The sequence below is a fragment of the Dreissena polymorpha genome, chromosome 5, assembly GCF_020536995.1.
Source record: "Dreissena polymorpha isolate Duluth1 chromosome 5, UMN_Dpol_1.0, whole genome shotgun sequence".
NCBI classification, from domain to species: Eukaryota; Metazoa; Mollusca; class Bivalvia; order Myida; family Dreissenidae; genus Dreissena; species Dreissena polymorpha.
In genome coordinates this window covers 108571541-108598088 of record NC_068359.1, presented here as the reverse complement: position 1 = coordinate 108598088, position 26548 = coordinate 108571541, and the positions used below count along the sequence as shown (strand labels likewise).

Genomic DNA, 26548 nt, shown 5'->3' with positions numbered 1-26548 from the left:
GTACTGCGGGGCAAACATTTATTCACTGAAACGGACAACAGGTCTACTTTCATCACATGTAGGAGAGAAAAGCAACACACAAGCTCTGTTGCCAGTCAGGGATGAACTCCAGACTTGACAGCCTTCACGATCTCCAGCCGACCTTTAGTTGACGTTGCTATTGTTGTTTGATGTTGCTCTGAAATTGAGTCGTCTACATATAGCTTGTGTATTTACTTAAAACTAACAGTGGTATTTTATGTTAATGACCTGTTGCAGTCTAATATATATGATTGTGTGACGGTGCGTAAAATTTAGCTTAACGGCCTTAGCCATAAATCTAGTAAACATTTTATTTAAGCGGAGTTATGTGTTTTATACGGTCTTATACATAAACATAGGGTTTTAAAAGGTCTTTGAATCTACATCAATTGGAATTGAGAGAGAGTAAAGATAAACACAGTCTCTTAATTGAATAAATAGTTTCTATAACCCAATGCAGCAATCGATGTTATTTTATGGTTCTACCTCGTGCGAAAGCAGCATGCAATACTTCGGTGGCGTTCGGTTTAACTAGCTTGTGCGCAAACATCCTGAAACACCCCGGTGCCGTTTGATGGTACTAGCTAATTTGAAGGCATCCGGGATTTCACGGTAGGGGTAGATGGAGCTAGCAAGTGGGAAAGAATCCTTCTTTAACAGAACAAACCTATGCAAGACAGAAACCTCTTTCCTCCAACTCAGAAGACGACCGCACATAACCAATAGATAAGTATGAAACTTTCAAAACGACCCTTGGTATTCCATGACTGCGTATCAGACACCAATTATCCAACTATTGATGCATCTTCCTACATTTATATTTTGGTAAAAGATAATGTTTGAAACGTTGCCATAATTTTTTACAGAAAATATGTAAATAATTCACGAGTAATACCTCCATAACATCGTATTATTTTTGTTGATTTTGAATTGTTACCGCATTGAAAATTATTTCGTTAATTTAACGATTGACACTTATTCGACGTGCAAAATTAATTAACAAGCCATAGATATTCCACCGCGTCGTACAAGTACTGCGGGGCAAACATTTATTCACTTAAACGGACAACAGGTCTACTTTCATCACATGTAGGAGAGAAAGCAACACACAAGCTCTGTTGCCAGTCAGGGATGAACTCTAGACTTGACAGCCTTCACGATCTCCAGCCGACCTTTAGTTGACGTTACTATTGTTGTTTGATGTTGCTCTGAAGTTGAGTCGTCTAAATATAGCTTGTGTATTTACTTTAAACTAACAGTGGTATTTTATGTTGATGACCTGTTGCAATCTAATATATATGTTGTGTGACGGTGCGTAAAATTTAGCTTAACGGCCTTAGCCATAAATCTAGTAAACATTTTATTTAAGCGGAGTTATGTGTTTTCTGACAGAAACTGATATGTAAATGTTCCGACTAGCGATCGATTGTGACGAATATAGCCATCACAGAGCGCCTGTCGGAACGATGAGGAATATTATAGTAAGATGTTCATGATCTCTGTAACACCATTACCTGAAGCCTAGACTAATATAGGAGACATTTTCGTGGTTGGAATAATTGTATTTTCTTACATGCCTTAATACTTTAAATGTGTAGTTGTTGAAAGAGATTGTGATGAACTGATTATGTGACGATGTTAACTATCACAACTGTCACAACCCGTTAACAGTTTTAAAATCATAATTATAACAAAGTCATGTTATTTACAGGAAACAACCGTTACGGTAAACTACAACATTCAGTTGAAAAGCTGAAAACTAACAAGAAGAAACATATTCACTAAGCTTTGTTACACATACTTATTAGTGTTACCAAATAAATGAGATATGCGATGCTTATTTGTAAGCAAGATAGAGAGAAAACATTAAACATTTGTTGTGCTGAAATCACTGACTGAGAAACTCATAACGTGCATATATATTTAAAACTTAAGCACATGACAACGGGGAATCAAATTACATTACATCGATGTGGACAGAGTGCGTTATGAATCGTAAATATGTATTTCTAATAAACATACACAGTTTGATTATGTAGTCAAATACTGTTGCCCAAGTTCTATAAATACAGGCGGCGAGTTCGATGAATACCTCATTTAAAGAAACCATAACGCTGACATTAAGATTGATTAGATTCGGGACGTCTGAGAGAGACCTTTAATACGTCGCAACATTTAATAAACAGAAAATGTCTCTTTCTTTGATCATAATATTATACTACCTCATCAGCTGTGTTAGATGTGGCTTCAGTCTCGAAAAAAAATGGCTCAACGTTTCTGTTTTAAATAGAATTCCGTTGGGTAAATGTAAAATGATATTGTAAGAACTCACTGTTTTGGACAAAGACACAATTTCGATTAGTAATACATTTTCAATATTTGAGTTTACTTGCGAATAATTGCAAGTTTTTTTCTACATGTGGATGTTGTCTTAGAAATTGAAGTTAAATCGTCATTGCGTTAGTTTAATATTTCAATATCGGCACCAACATGAAATAGTGCTTGGAGTGTAAAAACTCATCGTGCCAGGCTGCATAAATAAATTGAATCATGGACTCGAAGTCTGATTTTCGAAAATCTATTGTATTGTGTGATTTTTTGTTTGTATAAAGCAGTAATCCAATTTACGGTATATCGGACCTGTTGACATATTTTGATTATTTCGAAGTTCGGCATTAAATGCTTTAATTGCTAACTGTAAGCATCAAAACTAAGGCGGTCCAGTATAACAAAAAGATAAGACATCAAGAAACTAAAAGATATAAGATGTATTAATTGTTAAGAAAACCACCTAAACAAATCAGACGTATGGCATATAACAGTTTGTCGTGCATTTTATAATTTCTATAAACAATCCAGGTATTGTCCTAAAATGATAAGAAATGACTCCAAATATCGAGTATACTTTGTAACGCTGTATAATTGCATCTATTTCTTATGATGATAAAACATAGAAAAAAAATTGTTTCAATATGAATCTAAGTCATTATAGTTATTTTGCTCAATGATGTACAGTGCTCTTTTATTTTTAAATATGCGACAAAAAGTCGGAAAATTGTAATTTCGACAATCTGTGAAAAAGTTCCTTACAACTTATAAAATAATGAGTGTAACTTTACATTTATGTGAAATATCATCGCGCACTAGGTTAACATTTTCATTACTATTACGCAAGTACAAAATAATTTATAATGATAAAGGGCCTCAAAATAACCTGATCAAACACTGTTGATTCAGGGCGCCCGGTCGTCATCCCAAATACTTGTAGAACTTGTGAATAAGCTCCCGTGTGTAAAATATTGTTTATCACTTCGACCAAGACGCCATCATTACCAGTGCAGAAGCTGTAAACAACTACATCCGTATCCGAAATGTGATTTCCCAACGGCACAAGGTTAGTTCGCTTCGCTGCAAACGTCTGTGAATGATTGTACGTAACTAAGAATGCATATGCTCTATCCAATATTCCGAAGTAAATAACGACTCAGATAAACCATCATTAAATCTGAATAAACATTGTTTCTGGAACCAGGCTCGTTAGTGCGACAATGTTTCAGAATAAGCATTAACATTATCAACGCCTTTTATTACTGTCTTCAGCATTAATCTGGATAAAAAGCACTGTTTTAAAGAAGAGTAGATAACAGTGAACGCAATTTTCATCTACATGTTTTATGTCTCATCAATAGCTAGGCTAGTGTCCTCATGGATATAATTATGTTCATAAACAAGTAATTTGATATAAAGCGAATTAAAAAAACACACAAAACCGAAAAACAATTACCTTTTATGGTTAATGTTAACTTTCGGTTCATCTTCAGAGTGTAGGGCCTTTCTAATGTCAACGTACATCGACATTCAGAAATCATTTCTTAAATTGACGACTGTTCCATCTTTAGATTTATTGTAGAGTTACATTATAAATAAAGTCTTGATCTTTCAGATCGGAATCCTTGGGCAATGCTAGTTTCAAGCCTCAACATTTCTATAGCTAAAACAACTGACTGACAAACTAAAACGTTCGCTAATAATTAATGTTGTCATATATTACATTATTGATTATTCCATACTTATTTGTAGCCCTAATTACGTATAAAAGAATCGAAATACATCGCGCATTAACTTTCTTATTAACAAACCGAGTTTGATAATAAAGTAATATTAGATTTCACACGTGTTAAATACGACATGGGCTTTAATGAACACTTCATTTGGAGAAACCATGCGGCTGACATTTAAATTGATGTACCACGTCTGACAGACATGGCATGAAAATAACAGAAACACCTTATTCAATTATATACATATAGTATACAATGTCGCTGACTCTAATAACTGTATTATGTAGCCGCAGCAGCACGGTGCATTTGGTTATTGTTATATTAAATGACTCAGTGAATCGAAGTCCAAGCTTTGATTTGTGTTATGTCTGATATATAGTCGGATTGTGCATAAGCGCAAGGTGTTTGTATACTTATAGACAATATTTACAATAACTATGTACAGATAAATGGACACATTAAAATTAGTCAACAAGGTAAACTTGCCTACGTATATAGAGACTGACCATTACAATAAATACAATACATAACATAACAAATAACGCACATAATGACAGTTGCTTGCTAGAACACAAAACAACATTCACTAGCAGTTTGAAGACTGTACGAAATGCACCACGTGCAATTTGGCACCAAAGACGTGCTTCTAAAGAACAAAGCTCATTGTCATGACATGAAAATACATTCATACATTAATTGTAGCTTTTGATAGGCATGCTTAATGTATATTACACACTAGGTAATTAAAAAGGAATGTACAGGATAGGGAACCAGGAGTTTTCTAAAATGACAATAAACAACTAACTCATTTTAAAAAGTCATCAGTATTCAAGGTATGTCGATGATGGATATCGATTACTCAAATACACTCCATAATAGAAAAATGGCATCCGTCATGAATGTTTACATTGAAATTGTTTATCTTTAATAATTTGTTTAATTGCCACTGTAAAATTACAACGTGTGTCATTACTGAAATCATGACAACATCCGGCACCATTCTCAAAATTCCTAGACATGTATAATCACCTAAAAGCAGTAGTTTGTAAATGTTATAAACAACAAGTTGGGAAGGCAAAAAACATCCTAAAAATTACCTGCTATTCCTTACCTTATTCATGCAAATAAAGTGTCATGAAATAATTCACAAAACGATCTCAAGCTGCATTAAGCCATCACTTTTTCCAGATACTGGCTTTTAGCCTCGTCACGATTAAATGGGTGTTTGTTTACATAATTCTTTCATGAGAATACTTAAAATATGCATTTAAATGATTATTCACAAATATTTAGTTCAAGCAAGCAACTACCGAACCATACATGCTGGTAATTTACCTTTTGCGACAATCTTGATACGCGCAAAGTACATATGTATCAAGCCAAATTGGTTCTATTTTTTATATGACTTCCTTGGAATGTGACATAAAGATATAATATCAGAAAGATATAATTTTTAAACAAAAATAACTTCATTCGAACTATTGTTTTTTACATTTTTAATTATTGACCATAAGGTTGAAAACATATATGAACATGCACTGTTGTATAATATGTAGTATATCGATTACGCTTTATTAAGATTATATCAATATCAAAACACGTTGCAACATGTAAACATGTACAATAAAAGTTTATATTGAATCTCTTAACATAAACTTTTCTCAAGAAATAGCCATTTACCGTTCGTGTTTTCGCAAACAACGCATAGTTACACAACTGAACGGACACTATTTTGAATCTGATTGTTTCAATTTAACAAAGCGTTGCTGCCGGTAAAAGATAAAATTGAAGTGTGAAATAACAAAATTTGTCATAACCTATCGTGCAATATTATTTGAATTTCTAGACATGTACATATTTTTCATATATGTAGTTGTTATGTAAAATCACAGACCTATTTTATAAGTCTTTGGTAAAATTGTGGACGATAGAAAACGAGAATACATGCGCATGGTAAAGTACATACATTCTAGTGATATTCTAACGGCTCCAAACATAAACTTCACATGTATAATGGTTCGAGATCATTTTCTACAAAGAAGCATTACATGTTTCATCCATGGCGGTCTGGTATGTCTGGACCACATGTGGGTGAAGTTTATTTTCGTGCTGCTTATGCAAAGAAGATTAAGCAAAAAATATTGTGTTTGCATTGTTTTATTCACGTTGGAAAATTGGATCGAAATGAAAACATACTCTTAAATCTTTAAAAATATTTGTTCTAATTTCATTAAAGAAAACAAGCGTGATTTTGCAATTTTACGAACACCAGCCTGAACCGCAGGAGGAAGACTTTTATAACACAAATATCACACACTAAAGAACGAACGTTTGTTCTTCCATCGAAACCACGCGATGGAAATATTATTTAACATTTTGTGTACATGTGTATTAAGACACTATCAGCAACGCTTTGCAGCCTGACAAGAACTCAAGAGAAAACAGATGAAAGTCACTGAAACGTGTTTCTTGCCATTTCGACAAAAGGCTTGGCTAAGTCTAATGATGTTTATGAACATTAATTGTTGGATGATAATGCCATCAGGTATACATGTTAATGAGGCTAAAATTACCATTTGTTTTATTGTACTGAAATTGTAGCAAATTATCCCCATATTCTAGTGTATAGACAATATAAAAAAGAAGCAGATATGTATTTCGCATAAAACATTATGTGCAAAAGAAAGTGTATCGGCATCATTAAGTCACGCAATATAAAGAACCTCTGTTGCTTTATGCATGGGTTGTACTTGTATTTGAAATTATAATTGAACTTTTTACTCACGCTTTTCCATCCTACAATTTGAATAGAAAACAATAATCCAATAATTGTATGTTTGCAATAGTATAATTAAATTTATTGTGCTATGTTGTGCAAATATTCTTTCATCAATCTACAAATGTGCATTTTCTTATTTATGACTATCGCTTGATATATGCGCCGCAAATTGATTTTATAGTGTAAATAAAAACCTTCTTATTAGGCTAGAATTCCAGCTGCGACATAAAACGTTGCTAGATTTTTTCATTGACAACATCTTGTGTTTTGTTTGTTATTCTTTGGTATGCACTCGATGCTTTATACAATTCCTCACCATTAGTCCCAACAAACGTCGTTTTGATTACCAGGTTCTGCAATGTTATGTAGGTAATAACGAAGGATCAGTGATTGTTTATTATTCAGCGTAATAAATTACTTCACCGATAAAACACGTTACCAAGATAGTATGCCTATACCAGAAAATCATAGGCACATTAACTGCATCGGTACGTTTTTTGAACTATCTGCCCTTAATGTTAAATGGCTCAATTCTAAAAATTGACGCACCATTTACGCGTTTTATGTAAAGGAAATATCAAATATGCAAATGCGATGGTTAATGATACGGTGATAATAACATTTAACGCTCCATCAATACAAAAACAAATCTTTAATAATTGCGATTTGTGTTATAATCGTGCATTTATTTTATGACACAATTAATAAGAGGGACTAATCGGCGACGATTGCAGTAAGTAATTATGGTTCTGGAAAGGAACACGAAAGAAATTTGATCGATGGGATTCATTTATGTTATTCCAGTCAAATTTATGTTAATGCAATCCAAACTCTTCGTAATTGACTTGTCCCATTGTTTTCATATATAGATAACACAAAAGCATGAACATATGAGTGCTGCTTAACAAAATAGGTCAAAAAATGTTGTGCATGTTCAATATAAATTGAATAGAACCCACTTTCTATGTTCACATCCGTGTCAAGTGAATACCGTTTTTTTCCACGAGTAAAATTATTCTAATTAGAATATAATAGTTTGATCATCACTTCGCGGAGCCGCCCGGGAACCATTTTACTAGCTTAATACAGTGTCAAATCATCAAATGTGTCCTTTTGAGATTAAATGACCGAAATCATCGGAACTTGCTACCAAATTATGGAATGTACTAGTAAATGACGGCCAATGTACATAAGACTACGTTATAGATTTTATAATAATGATATAAAAATAGCAACACATAAATCGTCTTTATATAATACATAAACGTTACAGTATACGTCTAATTAATGTGATTGTAATAATCGGGCTATTGGAAGAGTATAATCACTTACCAAATTTATTGAACGTGTCTATCTAGGCTGCGTCTATCAAGTCATTTTTTTCTGTTTTCACTGGTCAGAATAGCTGTCCCTTCCTCTATAGTTAATAAGGCTACGTTTTCCCAATCCTATAAAAATCCATGCCTAAAGGAAATAGTAAAAAAATACTAAATCAAGTAAAATACAGTTTTTAAAGGTAATTGTTTGTTAGACTATTTTGTATTAATAATCAAATAGGGAGTTTATTTGCCCAACTATTGCTATTTTAGACACACAAACCCTTAGCTTAGGTGTGTTTTTTTCGGTGATTAAAAGAAATGTTAATTATATGGTTAACTGTTTAATGGTCTGCTGCTGTATACTGCATATGTCAGTGTTCTGAAGTATTTAACTAAAGCTTCCTAGACACATAAATGCTCTCCCAACGAATCGGTGATATTTCTCTCCATTTGTTGCAAACGTATGTTGTTACTATCGAAATAGATATTCAAATGCTCGTCCTCCGATGTTAAATTGGTCAACTGTATTCATGTTTGACCATTATTTCTGTATAATATGTCTTCCATCAGCCTTTTAATTACTTAACATCGATATGACTAGTAGATAACATGACATAACACACTATAGTGAAAAAGAAATATAAAACTCTAAAACAGTCAAACTTAAATATATAAATAGGGTCCATTAAATTGTAGAACACATGTATACATGTATAATTTGTGCTCTAAATATAAGTTTCATAAATATTGAAGTAAAGACACAAATGTTCCAGCTATATAATTATTAGCTTCAATACGCTCTTGATGTATTTTCAAATCAGTTGCTCTTGATGTATCCTTCAAATCAGTTGCTCTTAGTGTATCATTCAAATCAGTTGTTCTTTGTGTATCTTTCAAATCAGTTGCTCTTGATGTATCCTTCAAATCAGTTGCTCTTGATGTATCCTTCAAACAGTTCGTCTTGATGTATTCTTCAAATCAGTTACTTTTGGTGTATCTTTCAAATCAGTTGCTCTTGATGCATTCTTCAAATGAGTTACTCTTCGTGCATCCTTCTAATCAGGTGCTCTTGATGTATCTTTCAACTCAGTTGCTCTTGATGTATCCTTCAAATCAGTAGCTCTTTATGTATCCTTCAAATCAGTTGCTCTTGATGTAACCTTAAAATCAGGTGCTCTTTTTGTATCCCTCAAATCAGTTGCTCTTGGTGTATCCATCAAATCAGTTGCTCTTTGTGTTTCCTTCAAATTTGTTGCTCTTGGTGTGTCCTTCAATCAGTTGCTATTGGTATTTCATTAAACTCACTTGCTCTTGGTGTATATTCAAATCAGTTGCTCTTTAATATCCTTCAAATCAGTTGCTCTTTAATATCCTTCAAATCAGTTGCTCTTAATGAATGTTTCAAATCAGTTGTTCTTGGTGTATCCGTCAAATCAGTTGCTCTTGGTATATCCTTCAAATCAGTTGCTCTTTGTGTATCGTTCAAATAAGTTGCTCTTGGTGTATCCGTCAAATCAGTTGCTCTTGGTGTATCCTTCAAATCAGTTGTTCTTGGTGTATCTTTCAAATCAGTTGCTCTTGGTGTATCCTTCAAATCAGTTGCTCTAGATGTATCTTTCAAATCAGTTGCTCTTGATGTATCCTCCAAATTAGTTGGTCTAGATGTATCCTTCAAATCAGTTGCTCTTGGTGTATCCTTCAAATCAGTTGCTCTTGGTGTATCCTTCAAATCAGTTGCTCTTGGTGTATCCTTCAAATCAGTTGCTCTTGATGTTTCCTTCAAATCAGTTGCTTTTGATGTTTCCTTCAAATCAGTTGCTTTTGGTGTATCCTTCAAATCAGTTGCTCTAGATGTATCCTTCAAATCAGTTGCTCTAGATGTATCCTTCAAATCAGTTGCTCTTGGTGTATCCTTCAAATCAGTTGCTCTTGATGTATCCTTCAAATCAGTTGCTCTTGGTGTATCATTCAAATAAGTTGCTCTTGGTGTATCATTCAAATAAGTTGCTCTTGATGTATCCTCCAAATTAGTTGCCTTTGATGTATTCTTCAAATAAGTTGCTCTTAATGTTTCCTTCAAATCAGTTGCCTTTCATGTATCCTTCAAATCAGTTGCTCTTGATGTATCCTTCAAATCGGTTACCTTCCCGTGCGATATCGAGGACGCTTTCTTTTGTTACTTCGAGGTTTTTCGATTAAATACACATAGGCGTTATATTATGAAAGGTTTAAAATTCACCATAGCAAATGCGGAAATGGTTGAATTTATGTGACTTTTAAACTCAAACTGTTATTTTATGAACAGTACCTTACTAAAATAAGTAAACTTAAAATTCCGAAAGAAAAGTGCACTTTATTGCAATAATTGACAACGCATATGTTGCTTTATAATCAACGTTTGGTTTCACAAGATGTAAGACTTGAAAGCAAGTGTACACACCATTCAAGCATCTCTAAGATAACTTTTCTATGTGTCGTAATTCTCCCAAAGTTCGAAATCAATGTTAAATGTACACGACTATACATTCGTGCTGAAACAAGTTATACCGTGCAACAACATTAACACCTGCAATAAATTATAATATGACTTAAAATTATTTCCCCGGCACTATATGGTATGAAGAACTAAATGATACATTTATCATTCTAATTTTAAAAAAATAGGTTAAACATAGACCCAAGTTCATTGCCCATTGAGGAATTCCAATCGCAGCTTTTACTGATATATATTTAATCAAGTAAATATCTGTACGGGTATTGTTCACAGTTAAACATGTTAGGGAGCGGATACACACTGTAAGTGAACATAGGCTGATGGACAGTCTAGTATACTCGTTTTGACATTTCAGTTCCGGCTCGAAAATGTTAATTCGGTTCCTTAAACCATATTATTATTATGATTATTTACAAAATAAAAATGTTCTTGGTGACCACAAACTGCATACTAGTTGACGTTAGTCATCACGTCTATTTGTCTGTCTGTCTGTTTTTCAGCCTGTCTGTCTTTCTCTTTGTATGCCGCTCTGTATGACGACACATACTGCACCTTCATTTGTCGTGTTGCTGTATTGGTGCCTTTAAGACTTGACACAAGCAGAGAAGCAGATGATACGGCTTGCAATATCCAACACGTGCAGACATTGCGCGCCAAAACAACATGTACTCTTGGGCCATTCACAATTTTCACCAATATCAGAGTACTAATATTTCTAACTTTCTCAGCAAATTTCAGCCTCATCAATGTCAACATTCTTCTCTTAGTAGTTCCTTACTTTAAATGATCTATTGCAAAGGGCAGCTGTTTTTTGTGAACCCCTTGAGGTTTAAACAATCACATCCCTAAATATGCAGCTGTGTTGTATTACTTAACTTGATGCAAACAAAATGGTTGACTGATTTTGATATAATTTATGATTGCTGGATCTGTTTCGGTGAGACTCGTTACAGTGTTGACAGCTGCAATAACATTTTTCTGATGAGTTAACACTTAAAACCTTCATATAATGTATTTCTGAGTTTTTTTTACTAGATGTAAAATTAATCTTTAGGGCAACGCAGATTTCTTTGAAATGAAGAAACAATTGTGCAGCTATTATATGAAGTGTGAAATTTCTACAACGCTTGAAAATCATTTTCTCATTTGTTTTACAGATATTTGTCAGACATTTAACTGCACACAAAAAACTGTAACTGATTTTAAAGTTGATCCTTACAATACCTTATTAGCGTGAACATTTGAAAACCAACAATGTCTTTTGATTATTATTAAATGACCAAATATGCCTGGAATAACATCTATATTTTGTTTTGGGCAACTAACTATTGCTTCATGATTATTTGATTTTAAAAATTGAGATAAGACTCAAACAAGCACTTTTGATGTTTCCAAACATCTTTTCTTACTTTTTAGTGACCACGTAAAGTTATTTAGCGTGCGCACGAGTAGTAAAGTTTTGTAATATATCATTTTAAGTTTTTATTAATGAGATGTATGTACATATTCTTTTGCTACTCCCAAACTATGAAAGCAAATATTGAAACAATTGCTGAATCTTCAGAATGCTTTTAATATGGGTTTGAAATTTCTTGCATCAGCATTTCACAGAATTTGCATTGGGAATGAAATAAATTCATTCAACATAGTTTTGAACTAAATATGTAGACTTATTGTTTGCATAATTTTCTTTTAATATATGTATGGCATTAATTAAAACTTTTGCGGAAGTTATACAAAACATGCGTTACTCGTGATATTTGTTATTAGTGTATCCTCAATGCAGGATGTAGAAGGTGTGAACAACTGTTGATTGCAATAAACACAATTAATCCGTTGACAGTGAGCAGTTATATTTTGGATACAATGTATTTTTGATTTCTAGCTTACCTGACCAAGAAGTGCGTATGGTGAGTTATTGTGATTGTCATATGCCCAGAGTCCGTCGCATGACAGTAGAGCATCGCGTAGCGTCAATGTTAAGCTCTTTATGACACTATAGGTACATTCCAATTTTAATGAAACTTGCTCGGAATGTTGATTTCGATGATATCCAAGTACCAATTCTGGCCTCGTTCGTCTAAAAACTTGTTCACAAGGTCTTATAAAACTTTGTTATCACTTTATAGGCAACGCGTATGACTCCGTCTTGTTGTAACTTTGTCACACTTTAAATTTTGTCGATTCTTTGGCCCGGTTTGAATCAAGGTGAAAACATCCTTGGACTGGGTTACTTGGTACAATCTCAGCTATATCTTGTTACCACACCAGAAACCATCATTAACCATCAAATCTTGACGAAACTTAATCAGAATGTTATTCTTAATATCTATATGTGTAGTTTTAATATTTGTCAGCTGAATCCTTAACCTAGATCACATTATCAAATTTTAAAAACACCTAGTTACTACTAAAGAGGCCTTATTGTGATTCTTGATAAAACTTGGTCAGAAGTTGTCTTTTTGACAATTCGTAAGCAAAGTCGGATGTGTCCAAATTTTGGGTCACGATTGTCTGCCTTTCTTGGAGCATTTCAAAAGTAGCCACCCCTATATCCCTCATTTGGATAAGTCCCGGCGCTCACAGTACATCCGGATACCGTTCTCTGCTTTCAGGACTGCAGCAATCTTCTTCTCCACCTTGTGGTTGGTATCCAGTCTAAACCGGAATCTAAAACATTTGGAGAAGGTCTTTATGAATATCAAGTGATCGCATCCTCGAATGTGTTTAATATAATCTATACCGGTATAGTTGGTTTGCTTTGTGTGCGTGGGACAGTGACATAAAAAATATAAGGTATTTTTGTCATATCACATATTGTATGAAACAACTCGCCTCTTTTACCCCTAGATGTTGAAAATGGGTTTAATTTTGTCTATAATTGTGCTTTATACGCTGATAGTAGAAGGAACTACCTAAATAAATGTTATAACATAAGGCCCTCTGTTTATAAATACCACCAATTGCTGAATACAACGAATAACGCTGAACTTATTCAATAAGCAAAATTTGCAAAAGAAGCTCTGATTTTAAGAAACAGTATTTCTAATTGTTTAACATAACTTCAAATAGTAATCATCCATATATATTTTACCGAGCCTTTTCGTAACCGTTTACTATTCTTCTTATGTTTATTGTATTTCTATGTTGATCTCTGTGACATAATTGTATAAAAAATATCAAGAGTTAAGATGGTGTACACTGTGCAAGCCTGAATAAAAAAATTGTCTTGTATTATCTCTAACCATACCACTTTTTTACAACTGTAAAAAATCATGTTTATTTTCATTTAGATAGAAAAAGTGACATTATTCGATCAGATTGAAGTCATTTAGAGCAGTCGTTTAAGACCATGATATTTTATTAATATGGATAGAAAGCGATTTTATACTACGATAAATTGTGAATTTAAAGTTAAGATGTTTGAAATCAGATTTTAAAAAAGGACACAAAGTACTTAGAATTGCTTGCAAGCCAACTTATGCAGCTTACCATCATTGGGACTGTCATTGCAATCACTCCAGCACACACAGTCTCTGGCGTATTTTAAATCAATTTTGTGAGCCTTTGATCTTATAACGCCAATCTTTTTAATTACATTCGTCATATAGACGCAGGATCTGTTATTTTACATACTGTTTCTTTTTAATTCTGTCTGGAGATAATCAACATCTACGGAACTGCCAGGCAATGACTCTTTCATTGGCGATATATCGGTCAAATAAATAAAGTCGTAGAGGTCGGGAAAACACATGGGAAACAATACTTATTGAGTCGCGTTATGCTCAAATCTTCATGCATGTTCTAAGAAACATTTCCGACCGATGCAGCTTAATTATTGAAATCAGATGTAACCGGATACCTCCTCAGGAGCCTAGCAAGAACGACCTTTTCCTCGTTCAAGGCGAAGTGCTGACCAATACAGTTCCTGCGACGTTAACAGGCAATTGGATGCTATGTGAAGAGTCGTCATTAAAAACAAAACATACTTATAAGAAACCATGCCAATTAAAAATGTCAAAAATTTGATTGGTATGACCGTTTAAATTGTTTGGGGGAAAAGGACAATAATTCAGAAGCCACCATGCAACAATACGGCAATCTAACCTACTATAACTAATTATACAGTAAAATTATATATCAAAATTATGATATTATTCATATTTTAATTTAATTGTTAACGTTTTTATATTTTATTACGAACAATATCAAGAATTGTTAAAGAAAAGAATTGTTTTACACACTCTTGCTTGTGTATAAATAAAATAGGCTTTATAACTAAGATACGAATAGCTTGTATATTTCGTCTTTAATTTTAATTTAATTACTCAGTATTAAAACTTATCATTACACATATAATGTCATACAAATAAATGTCAATAATGCAAGTAATACGTCAACCTTACATTATATTCTGTTATGAAAATATTTTTCCGCTAAAAGAGCTCAACAACCTAGCCGTACTCGGGTCGTTAGCAAAATAATAAATCCGAAATGACTAATTGCGAAGAATGGGCTTTATTGCGACAGAAAAAGACCTGCACACTGATTTGTGAAATAATCAACAATTTTAAAGTCGATTACCCTGATATATTGGTAGATATCTAAGAAATTATAAACATATATAATTCTTTATTAATAATTTATACTTAAATTATTAAGCCGTGTAGTTCCCACCTAATTTCCACACCATTATCTATTAGCACTAAGCTGTTATGTGACAACTGCATTCATGTCAAGACATTATTTTACTTCCTGCCGTTCATTTCTGATCTCTCAAATTATAAATTACGAAACACCATCATCTATCGTCCCTCTTTAATAACTAAAGTCATTTTAGAGAGTCAATATAGTTGGCTTTTAAACCAAACAGAACCACTGTCAGTACTTAAAGCAATTATTTTAAAGAAATAATGACTTCTTGGTACTTGCGGTTCTAACCCGCAATATTGCAGTAAGATTAAAGAAGTAAATGTCTTTGTTTTCGTTTTTAAATCGACTTTAAACGCAAGAAAGGCCATTAGTGTCTCACTAATATACATCAATCAGTCGGACCTATAATTCACACTACAGGCATTAAGTGAATTTTATGTACGCCATAAAAGCGAGCAGATAACATTTATAAAATGTTCGGCACACTGGGGCGGCCAATGGCCTCATGATGCATACATAATAAGCATTATAAAAAAAATACGGAACTCAGGAGAGTTATTTTTTAAACATGACATTAACTATTTACATTACATGTGTTGAGTATTATAACAATACATGTAACACTTCTGAAACTTATATTTATTCTCACCTAGTCAATATGTATGTTCCAACTAACTGTTGAAACAATAAACATTGATAAAAACAACACCCATATTTACCTTAATGAGCAATTCCGTTTGAATGTCTGTGCACACAATATTTGTACTCCGCCTATCAGTGATTTTATAATATATGCTATTGTAATAATCACTCTTCCCCAATTCAAAAAAGGAAGAAAAATGACTAAAAAAATTGTTACTATGGAATCAATGAAAAGATATTGAACACAACTCAGCTAAATAACTTATCAAGTATCAAATATGGAAAATTGCATATGTGCAATATTTTGTTACCTGGCCCCGGAGGAAAACGGCAGAACCTTTCCGGTGAATACTCCATATGATTTTCCTATACGTCGCTGTTATGGTGAACGCCGTAAATGTGGACTGACACCGGAGTGCCTGCTCGGAACTTCCGTCCCTCGATCTCGAAGTCATGTGTGAACTCGTGCTGAATGAAAGGCACCGGACTGTAGTTTCCGATACTCTCCTTTATGCACCTGGTGAGGTACTCCAGACGGGTGAGATCCGCCCTTAATTTGCAAGCAGAATGGTTTAATATATACATGCAAATTTCATTTGGGAATACTATTAGAAACGTACATTAATGTGCGAAGTAACGCGGGCTATACACCTCACCAGGTTATGTCGTCATTGTCGCGGTCTTGCAAAATGTCGTCTATAACCTGTTGCGCGCGCAGCTGGTATTCTGGATGTTAAGCGAGCGCGTACAATGTCCATGAAATGGAACTTGCAGTGATATCGTGACCTGTGAAATGACGAAAGCTATCTTCATATGATATAGGAAAGAGGTACTGAAAACTGATGTATTTTGAAGCTTCAATATATGTTTTTTCGATTGTTTTTTGTTTTATACTAAAACAATATATTTTCTATAATGTATATGTTAATAAATTTTTGTTTCGCACAGAAGGTAGCTTCTTGGTTAATAAAAAATCGCTTATGTATTGTGAATATATGCCTTAATTTATAAATTTACGTACTTATTTCACGTGAATATGTGACGTAGAACGAATTGAATAATTGCACATGTTTAAGATTTATGTAAAATTGGGTCATGGTATTTTTTTAACGCCGGAAATATAAAGTCAGGAAACTGAATGTATTATACATTCTTCAACTTCTTCCGCTCTCTTTATCAGTGATTTAACGAATTCGCGACACAAGTAAAGTGTTTAAAAAAAATCATATACATGTATTTTGTATTTCTTTATTTGTTAAATACTTGTTTCCGCGATTTTTATAAATGATAATACAAATTTATTACTGCAAAAGAAACTCGTGTTTCTGACTTCCATTAAGCCGTTTGCATTTCAATCGACCTGTTTGCGCCGAAACAAAAATTTGGTACGCGGAAGGTACATGCGTCAGGTTTTCCGACAAAGCTCCTAAACAATTGTGATAGAAAACTATTCAAATTACGAAAATGAGATTATCGCTAAGCCGTTGTCTAAAATTTGTTTTTGAATAATTATGCCGTCCACGGATCTCGGCAGTAATCATGCGTCGAAGCATTAACGGGGACTGTACGGCTGGTTCATTCAATTAGAGGGTGCCTTCAAGAACCGCGACCGTCCCTGCCCGCCCACATAATTATGATATTGATAATCAGGAGCATGACTTGTATTTCATCTCAATTATATTAACAAAAATGTAATCAGCGATTGTTTTAATATATAGATTTACATCATATATGATTAAATTTGGCATTGTTTCCAAAACAGTTGCTGGCGACGTATGTATGCTGAAATTATATCTTGTGTCTTATTACGGACTTGATTCCGCCACATACGTGGGCAGCTTTTCAAACAGCATTGCGGTAGATTTAATTAATGTATGCATTAAATTATTAAATTAATTTATATAGTGTAATTCGGAAACGTGTTTTCATATCGCAATATAACCTTACACAAGTAGCAGCTCATAACCGCGCAAAAATGTGACCTTATGTTTTGTGTGCATATCTTGACAATACTGCATGTACATGGTATGCATGTTTTTGGTAAGGATCTAAATACAAGCAAAAAAAACTGCACTGTGTATTGACCTGCATGTTGACCTGACCTGACCTGAACTTTCTCGAAGTTGGTTTCAATTATTTAAAAATAATACAGTTTTTTAACAAAAAAATGTCGATAACAGTAATCGGTGTTCACATTGGTTATTCAGTTTCATTATTATGCATAAATTACTACCCGTTCAACCACAACGAGCCTCCATACCTTCAAGCATGAAGGTGTCCACTTCGTTACGGATGTCCAACAGGGACATGCCGCATCCATGCTCGTCTCTAGCGGTCAGTAGGATGTCCAAGTACGTTCGAAATATACAGCTTCATCAAAAAGTCTATGTAATGAAATGATTTGATTATTATTTGTTTGTCTTTGTACAATGGTTATTGATAATTGAGTATAGCGTTTCCAAGTCTGCATGTGCTGTTTCATTTGTGTTATACTTTCCCCTTTTAATTATTTTTTATGAACATGTCCACCTAGATTGCCTCAGTTATGTTGTTAGAATCAATATTAAATGTGTACGATTACATACAATAGCGTATCAATCTGTGTTATCACTATAACTATATTAATACAGTTACCAATGCTGCTTTCCGCTTGTGTATGACGTACTCTGCTATCTTGTGTACATAATCGCAGCCATATTATGAAAATCCAGTCATAATACAGCAGCGGGCGCTTTAAAAAAGCAATAGAAGAAATAGTCTATCAAATGAAATAAATAATATGGGTGTCAAACATATTGACGGAATGTTGAAACGTCGTTAAACATGTCAACTATGTCTGCCAAATAAAATGCATCTGCACTTGTTTTGGCGTCTATTTTAATTATTTACCTTTTTATACCATGATACAGATTCGAGGCTGGACATTTTAGGGAGGACGGGAATATCAAGTGATGAACCCTTACTTTTCTCTCGCCCACCAAACATCGGACAGTTCACTGACTGCTGTCAGATAGGGATGTGGCTCTCTGAAAGAACACATAGTTCGTAAACGTCGTTAAAGAAGATATGTACGGTTTAACGTTTAATACCGGCAATAATTCACTATATGTAGTTTTGACGCGAGTGAATGCAAAACAGGATGGCGTGATCCCGAGTGTTGTCATTGCTCGATCTCGGAACGACAAAAAATAACTGATCGACATTGTATAGCGGTACTAAATTTCGATTATAACAGAGGACTTGGTGTAGACATGTTACGATCTGTTCGTCGCCATCGTCATTATATGTCATTATATAGAACATCCAGCGATTACTGGCATTACGTTTAGCATGTGTGTAGATATCGCTGTTATATTAGGTACAACATGGCAATGTAATCTATTGCGAATCGCTTTTATTCAACAACGGGGTCTTAAATGGCAATAATGTCAGCTATGTCTGGAAATAAAATAAATATCAACCAAATCGAATTAAAACCGCAAGCTTGTCTAAAACAGATGCATTTTATTTCGTTTGTTAATACAGATATCATATTGTAGAATAGTCCCAATATTGAATGTCAAACGACCTTAATATGTTCTTTTTTATATTTTTAAAACATAAACCAATGATATAATAATGCGTTTTCGATTTAAAACACTTCATTCATTTGTAGTTGAATTACATTGTTATAATACTTCTTGTACGTGTTTGATATTCAATAAAACAGTATTCTAAGGTAATCGGGTTTTAAAGACTTAACATTTAAAAAAAAAAAATTGAATTATTACTTACAGGAATTCACATAGTTTTAGCATGCACAAATACATAAACAAACTTTAGTATTATTTTGTATTAATGCGTCGTTTACCGTACACTTATTTTTAGCCCTATGATGCATAATAAATAAACTTGCATCGTTCATTATATCTTCAGCCCATATGCGACTGATAATGTCTTATTATTAACTGACAGAAAAGGTGTTTGCATATTCACAATTAGTACAACATGTTTAACACAATTCAAAGTATATTTCAAATGATATAATTTTACTGTACAAAGCGACAAAAACAGAAACAACTTTGTATTTCAAGGTCTATATCAATTTCATCAATTGATTCAAAAATAAGTTTAGAATATCTAAATGAGGTATAAGGTAAATCCAATCATATAATCAGAATTGGTATAAAATAGATCATGCAAGAAAAGAATGGTTGCTTTGGCGTAATCTAACAGTTGCACGACGTAATTACAAGCTTATTTATATATTTATCTATAGCGAAAATTGTGGTAAACTAATGGTTGCAAGCGATATCGTAAACAGAAGTGTGCAGTAGGTTAAAATAGATGTATTTTACAAGACATACAAATAATAAAAGAAAAGCTTAAAACTTTAATGATCACAGTGGATTGCCTTTGATTGTAGATTAAGTCGTAAGTTTTTTCAGTTAAGCAGTTAAAATGTACTGTATAAATTGTTAACAATTAATTTAGTAAACTGTCAAGATGGCGATTGTTGAACTTGCCATTGTATTTACGTGAGTTTTTGACAAGGACGCTTTCTTATTCTTTAGATACTATTTCGAGTTTGTTTATTGTTTCTGTTTGTTTAAATATTAATATTAGAAGCTTTAAAAGGTCCCATTCATAAACGCTTCTAAAACTTGTGTCTGGCCCAGGTCAAGTTTTTGTTTAAATGTTTAAAGAAATTCCTAAATCTTAATCCCAGGTAAGCGTGACTTACGAATCAGTAAAAATTGCAGAGTAGCACGATAAGCTCAGATGTCGGCGGAGATAAAATTGTGTTAAAGGGATCTTTTCACGCTTTGGTAAATTGACAAAATTGAAAAAAGTTGTTTCAGATTCGCAAATTTCCGTTTTAGTTATGATATTTGTAAGGAAACAGTAATACTGAACATTTACCATGGTCTAATATAGCCATTATATGCATCTTTTGACGATTTTAAAACCTAAAAATTATAAAGCGTTGCAACGCGAAACGATTGAATAATTTGGAGAGTTCTGTTTTTGTCGTTAAATTTTATGAAACTACGAAGATTGCTTATATAAGGTATAAAAATACTTCAAGAATATGTACTCGGCGGAATAGCTCAGTAGGCTAAAGCGTTTTTACTTCAGAACTCTGGCAGGACTCCAGGGGTCACTGGTTCGAAACCTGGTCCGGGCAATGTTCTTTACCTTTTTTTAATTTTATTCTTGATTTTTTACTGGAGCTTTTACGATCCAATGTTTACATTTATCGATATAAAGCATTTAATGATTAAGCTAAAAAATGCCAAAATCTGTGAAAAGGCCCCTTTAACGAGTGACCTGATATTTCAGAAAGTGGGCGGAGTTAATTTGTGTTATAAGTCAGTGTCCTAATATCACTGTATCTTATCTTAAAATATCAGACAGGTGGTATTGGGTCGTTGCCATGACAGTTGCATAATACAAGTGTGTACAGTTTTGGTCAAATATGTTGTTATTCCTCCGTTAGTACTTATTATACAAAACTTTATTACCGAACAAAGCTTAATGTTTAACAAAAGTGTTGGATTGCATAATTGCGAAAATGCTAAAATGAATCTACTGACATTTATACAATTACTCAAATATGTATACGGGCTGTTAAAAGACGCTGAATAAAATCATTTAAAGACAACAGCCAATGTTAATGATATTCCGTATTTGTTACATTGTATAATATGAACTCTTCATATAGTCTACATTTAGCATGAAATAACAACAGTTAACAAAACCACGACCTAATAATAGTATACGTCTTCCTAGCGAAAAATATTGTAAATTTAACTTACCTTACGACCAACATTTTGCTTAACATTTAAATGTAGCATGCGTCATGCTTATTACTTGTTCCGAGCACTCTGGATGACAACGTCTTCTTCGAGGGTCAAACCGTTTACATTTATATAAGAATATTATTCTTCTATTTTAGCATACTATTTCCCTACTTGACTTGAATTTATAAAAGAAAAGACATTTTAGCGTAATTCAAATCGTTTGTTATTGATTTAAGTGACCCATTAATAGGTGTTGTGTTAAACTCTGTGGTCCCAGTGACGATTAATTCAATCTCAATGATAAGTCGGATTTTCATACATGTGTATATGTACCACTTAACACAAGAGGGATTTGCTAGTGTGTTCCATATGCTTAAGTTTGTATTAAATACATAAATTCATAACGTGTGAACTATATTTATTTTTATTTAACAATTAATCCACTTAATGTTTCAAGGCGTAAGTTAAAAACTTTGTGTTGTTCTGTCTTAATACGATTGTAACCAAACCGTACCAAGAAATATACCTGCTAAGCTCAAAACATATATTTGTTAGTTATACAAGTGTTCATGAAAGTATTTAGTCATATTTGACGTAACTTGTTTATCAAATTTGTATTTTTTTATCATTCAATACTTTATGTAAGGTAACAATTAATTTTAATATTTATGTTGTATTATATATTCTATATAACTTTAAAAACATTTTAAAATTCAGTACATTTATTTAAATTAATTGTAATTCGAGTACTAATGCGAAACACAAACCAAACACTAAACGTGTGTATGCAGCACTAGATTTATGTTTAAGCTTACTTACAAAATCTCATGGGTAGTTAAAAACAATTGTGTACACCAGATTGCGGTATAACAACACCCTTTGCTTCCACAACAGTGAACAACTGTAGTGCCTTCAGCGTTTTGATTGATTATTCGGCGTAGCTGTCTATACCAGGTTGTCAACCTTTATTAACTTATTAACAGCACATAAACTGCTGGAGAAACTTGATTGGAATGAGTTGTTCGAGAAATGTACATAGGCTTACTAGAATTCCGTAAAAAAATATGTTTCGTATATTTTCTATTCTAGATCAATGGAAATTCAGTTGTCAATCAGGCGTATCTCTTTAACTTGATTACCTTATTGATTTGTTTACGTTTCAGTCTTGACATTAAATGACTCTAGTGTCATACATGGAAGTAACGTGTCCTTAAATGGAGCTATTTATTTTCAAATTACATATTCATTAAGGCGAAGCCAGTGTTTTGAAGACTGTTCTTTTCGTATTCGACAGGCAAGTTATAGTAATTGTAATGTCTCTGCTAAATCAATGTAAATGAAGTGATGTACGCTTTTTTTTAAAACGCAAATAAGCAGAATTGTTCATGGCTAAACGAGTTGTGAACGATATATATTATATATACCTAGATTCCTCAGTGCGAATGCACACTAGAACCACAACGTTCTGCTGATTTTAACCATGTGCTATACACTGGCGCCAGGGATATTAATGATTTCGATAAGATTGTGAAAATTGAAGTTAACGTTTAAGTCATTTAGTTTTGTTTTTATAAGTACGTGTCGTTTATTTCTTTGTTTTTATTAATTTACGCATATTAAAATTGTGTTATAAACTGGCGCCCTTGATGTTCATTATATCAATGTAATGATAAAATATTAAAATTTTCAGTGGACGTTTTGCTTTCAGTATTGTTTCATATTCACGTTTCGTTTTGTGATTGATTATAATTGTGTGTTATAAAATGGCGCCTAAATAGTTTATTATACTAATCTACGATGATTAAAATGGAATTTAGTTTGATGCAATTAGTCTTGTTTCATGTTTATGTGTCGTTTTTATTTATTTAATGGAAAAGTGTTGAGTCGCCGTATCTATTATGTTGCTCGAAGTTTTCGGTTTTTGTCTGACAATTTTTTCATTAGCTTCAATACAGCAGAGGTCGATATTATCAAACGGGTGATCCAGTTCGCTACAATGTGCTGCAATGGGGGATCTGTTAAAGTTACATGTTTTCCAATCAGACCATACAAGTCTTAGCGTTTGCTGAAAGTCCTTTTTGTCTCATCAACATATTATTTGTTGCACACATTACACCTTTAAATTTCAATGAGCTGACTTATTACTCCCCTTTTACGAAAGTAAGTCATGGTTGATTTATAGCAACACACAATACTTCAACACATGTTGATACCGATTTTAGCTTGATGATTCTTATATTGTTTGGATTTAACTCGTCTGCGAACAAGGTAAGTATTTTTCTTTTAATCAATTTTATTCTTAATGGTTGAATGTCCAATATAATTTTTAAAAACCACATAATTACAACTAAAAACGAAAGTAAAAATTTGCAACCGCGACCTTTAAAAATTCCTGTTATATTTTGTTTACATTTTAATGTAATAAATGTACAAATAGACATTACGCTTGTACATGGATTGAGACATATATGAACTAAGATTTCATTGAAAATCAATATTGTTAACCCAAATTTTTCACATATAATATAGCATAAACCATAACATGTGTCTTATATTTCTTTGTTTTGTGTCTTAATGTCTTTCGTCATTTTAGTGAAGTTGAATAAAATACACCAAGTATTAACATCGGTCAATAAATCGGATACCATTGAATTGAAGACCTCATGGAGTCATAGCCTTACCATCCCATTATATAAACAATACCATTGGTGAATAATGCCTGATATAAATCTTTACTGTTTAAAATGTGTTTTTATTAACATTTTCACTTGTATTTTAAAACCGTATATCTTAAAAGTAGATATATCTTGCATATAATGTTACTTAAGCGTATTCGGAGTATACTTTCAAGCTAAGTACTCAGAACAGCTAATACCTTGATTAAAGGCGTCTCATAGTTAAGTAAAAAATCCACATGCATTTTGATGACCTTCTATACAATGGTTATTAAACATTGTCAGCGAGACGAGTAACAAAACTCATGTCAGCAAGCTTGGAATCAGTCGATAATGGTACTTAATTCATTACCATGTTCTTTTGAAAGTAACTTGTAATTCGGTTATAGCGACGAATGTTACACCATGGAGTCATGAAATTTAAAATAAATTGATTCTTTATTTTTTTATTGCTTTAAATTGCAAAGCTATCAAATTAAATATTATTTTCACAGGGATTTTTTTTTTGTGATTTGTTGGTTGATTATTTATGGGATAAACTTAAGGTTTGTCATGCCTTGCAAACGGTTTAAAACCGCCATGCTTTGAATAAAATTGAATTTAATTGATTTGTAAAGTTTAATGCGAATCACATAGCTTAAATCATTTGTTTAATGATTAACATAGATTAAAATGTATTATTCTGTATTGCAAAGGTAATTTGTCTTAAAATAAAAGCCAATCGGGTGTTAACAAGAATATTTGTTCTGATAATGTTTCTGCAGTTTCTCTTTTCAGTTACATTCTGAGTTAATACAAAAAAATACTGCAGTGCAAATCTCCGCGCAGAAATAAGACGTTTTCCTTTTGCAAAGCTCATTAACTCTTGCCGCTCTTGAGTCATGATGATCGATATAAATAGTGTTCATTATTGTTTATGTTTTTATTGATTGATAATCATTTCTTTGATCATTTTTTAAAGAAAATTATGGTTGAAAAGTGCACATATTTAAATCAAATAAAAAATAAAACAGACCAATAATCTTCTATTAGTTTTATCGCATCGACGAATGGGGATCACTTATTAAAGTTGTGTGTTACAAACTCCGGCGCCTGGCAGTCGGTCTCGTAGGAAAAGGCGCAGCGCAGAATGATGTCCAGGGTGAGGCGGGATACGTTTGAGAACAACTCGAAACACTCATTCTTGTCCGTCACACTATCCAGGTTTACCTCCAAATAAGGAATTAAGGCAATAACAACAACAACGGCAATTTAAACTACATGAGCATCTTCACGACCACCACGACCACTTTCATCACCAATACCACCACCACAACGACCACCACAACGACCACCACCACTACCAGCAACAACAATAAAACCACAACCAAATACAGTAATACATACTTGTCATGCTGATGGCAATGTTTCTTTTAATTCTACTGATAATAATAATGTTAATTGCGAATATTATGATCATAATGATTATCAATGTCCCTGGTGATTAGGTCACTGTATGTTTGTGTCATGAAATTTATTTAAGAGAAATACCTTTGTAACTTTATTCTAATAGTGTAATTATCGCTTGAAAAAGCTCTTGTATATGAATATCAGAGGTGCATAAACTAGATACAGTGTCCACTGGAATTATATATTTTTACCAATGTTTATACATTCAACGGACACTTTTAATTAATTTCGAAATTCACTGAGAAGATTGCATTTACCTTACCATGAGTTTTTGCACTGCCTCGTTGTATACTTGCACGTATGGCTTTAGTATGTCGAAGTGGAACGCCGGCATGAGAAGACGCCGTGGCCTTGACCAACAAAAACCCGCACTCCAATTTGACCATAACCATCCGTGTAAATGCATGCTTACAAACAATACTATCACAATTTATCGCTTAACATTGATGAAAAAGAGTTAAATAAACAACTTACCCCCTATAAACTAATTCCAAAAGTTTATATTTTCTTGGCAACAACTGTTTTAACCCTATTTTTTTTACTTGAACCCGGCTTAGCAGTGAATTACACTGACAGATCCAGGCACTAATCAACAACAACAACGACGCTTTGACAAATGACGACCGCTGATTACTTTCACGGAATGGATGTAACTAAATGAAAAATACTTAC

General features: G+C 33.1%; 1 pseudogene; it reads right to left on the bottom strand.

Moving 5' to 3' along the window:
• Positions 1–13232: 13232 nt before the first annotated feature.
• LOC127831536 (cytochrome P450 4F5-like) lies at positions 13233–26282 on the bottom strand (annotated as a pseudogene).
• Positions 26283–26548: the final 266 nt, after the last annotated feature.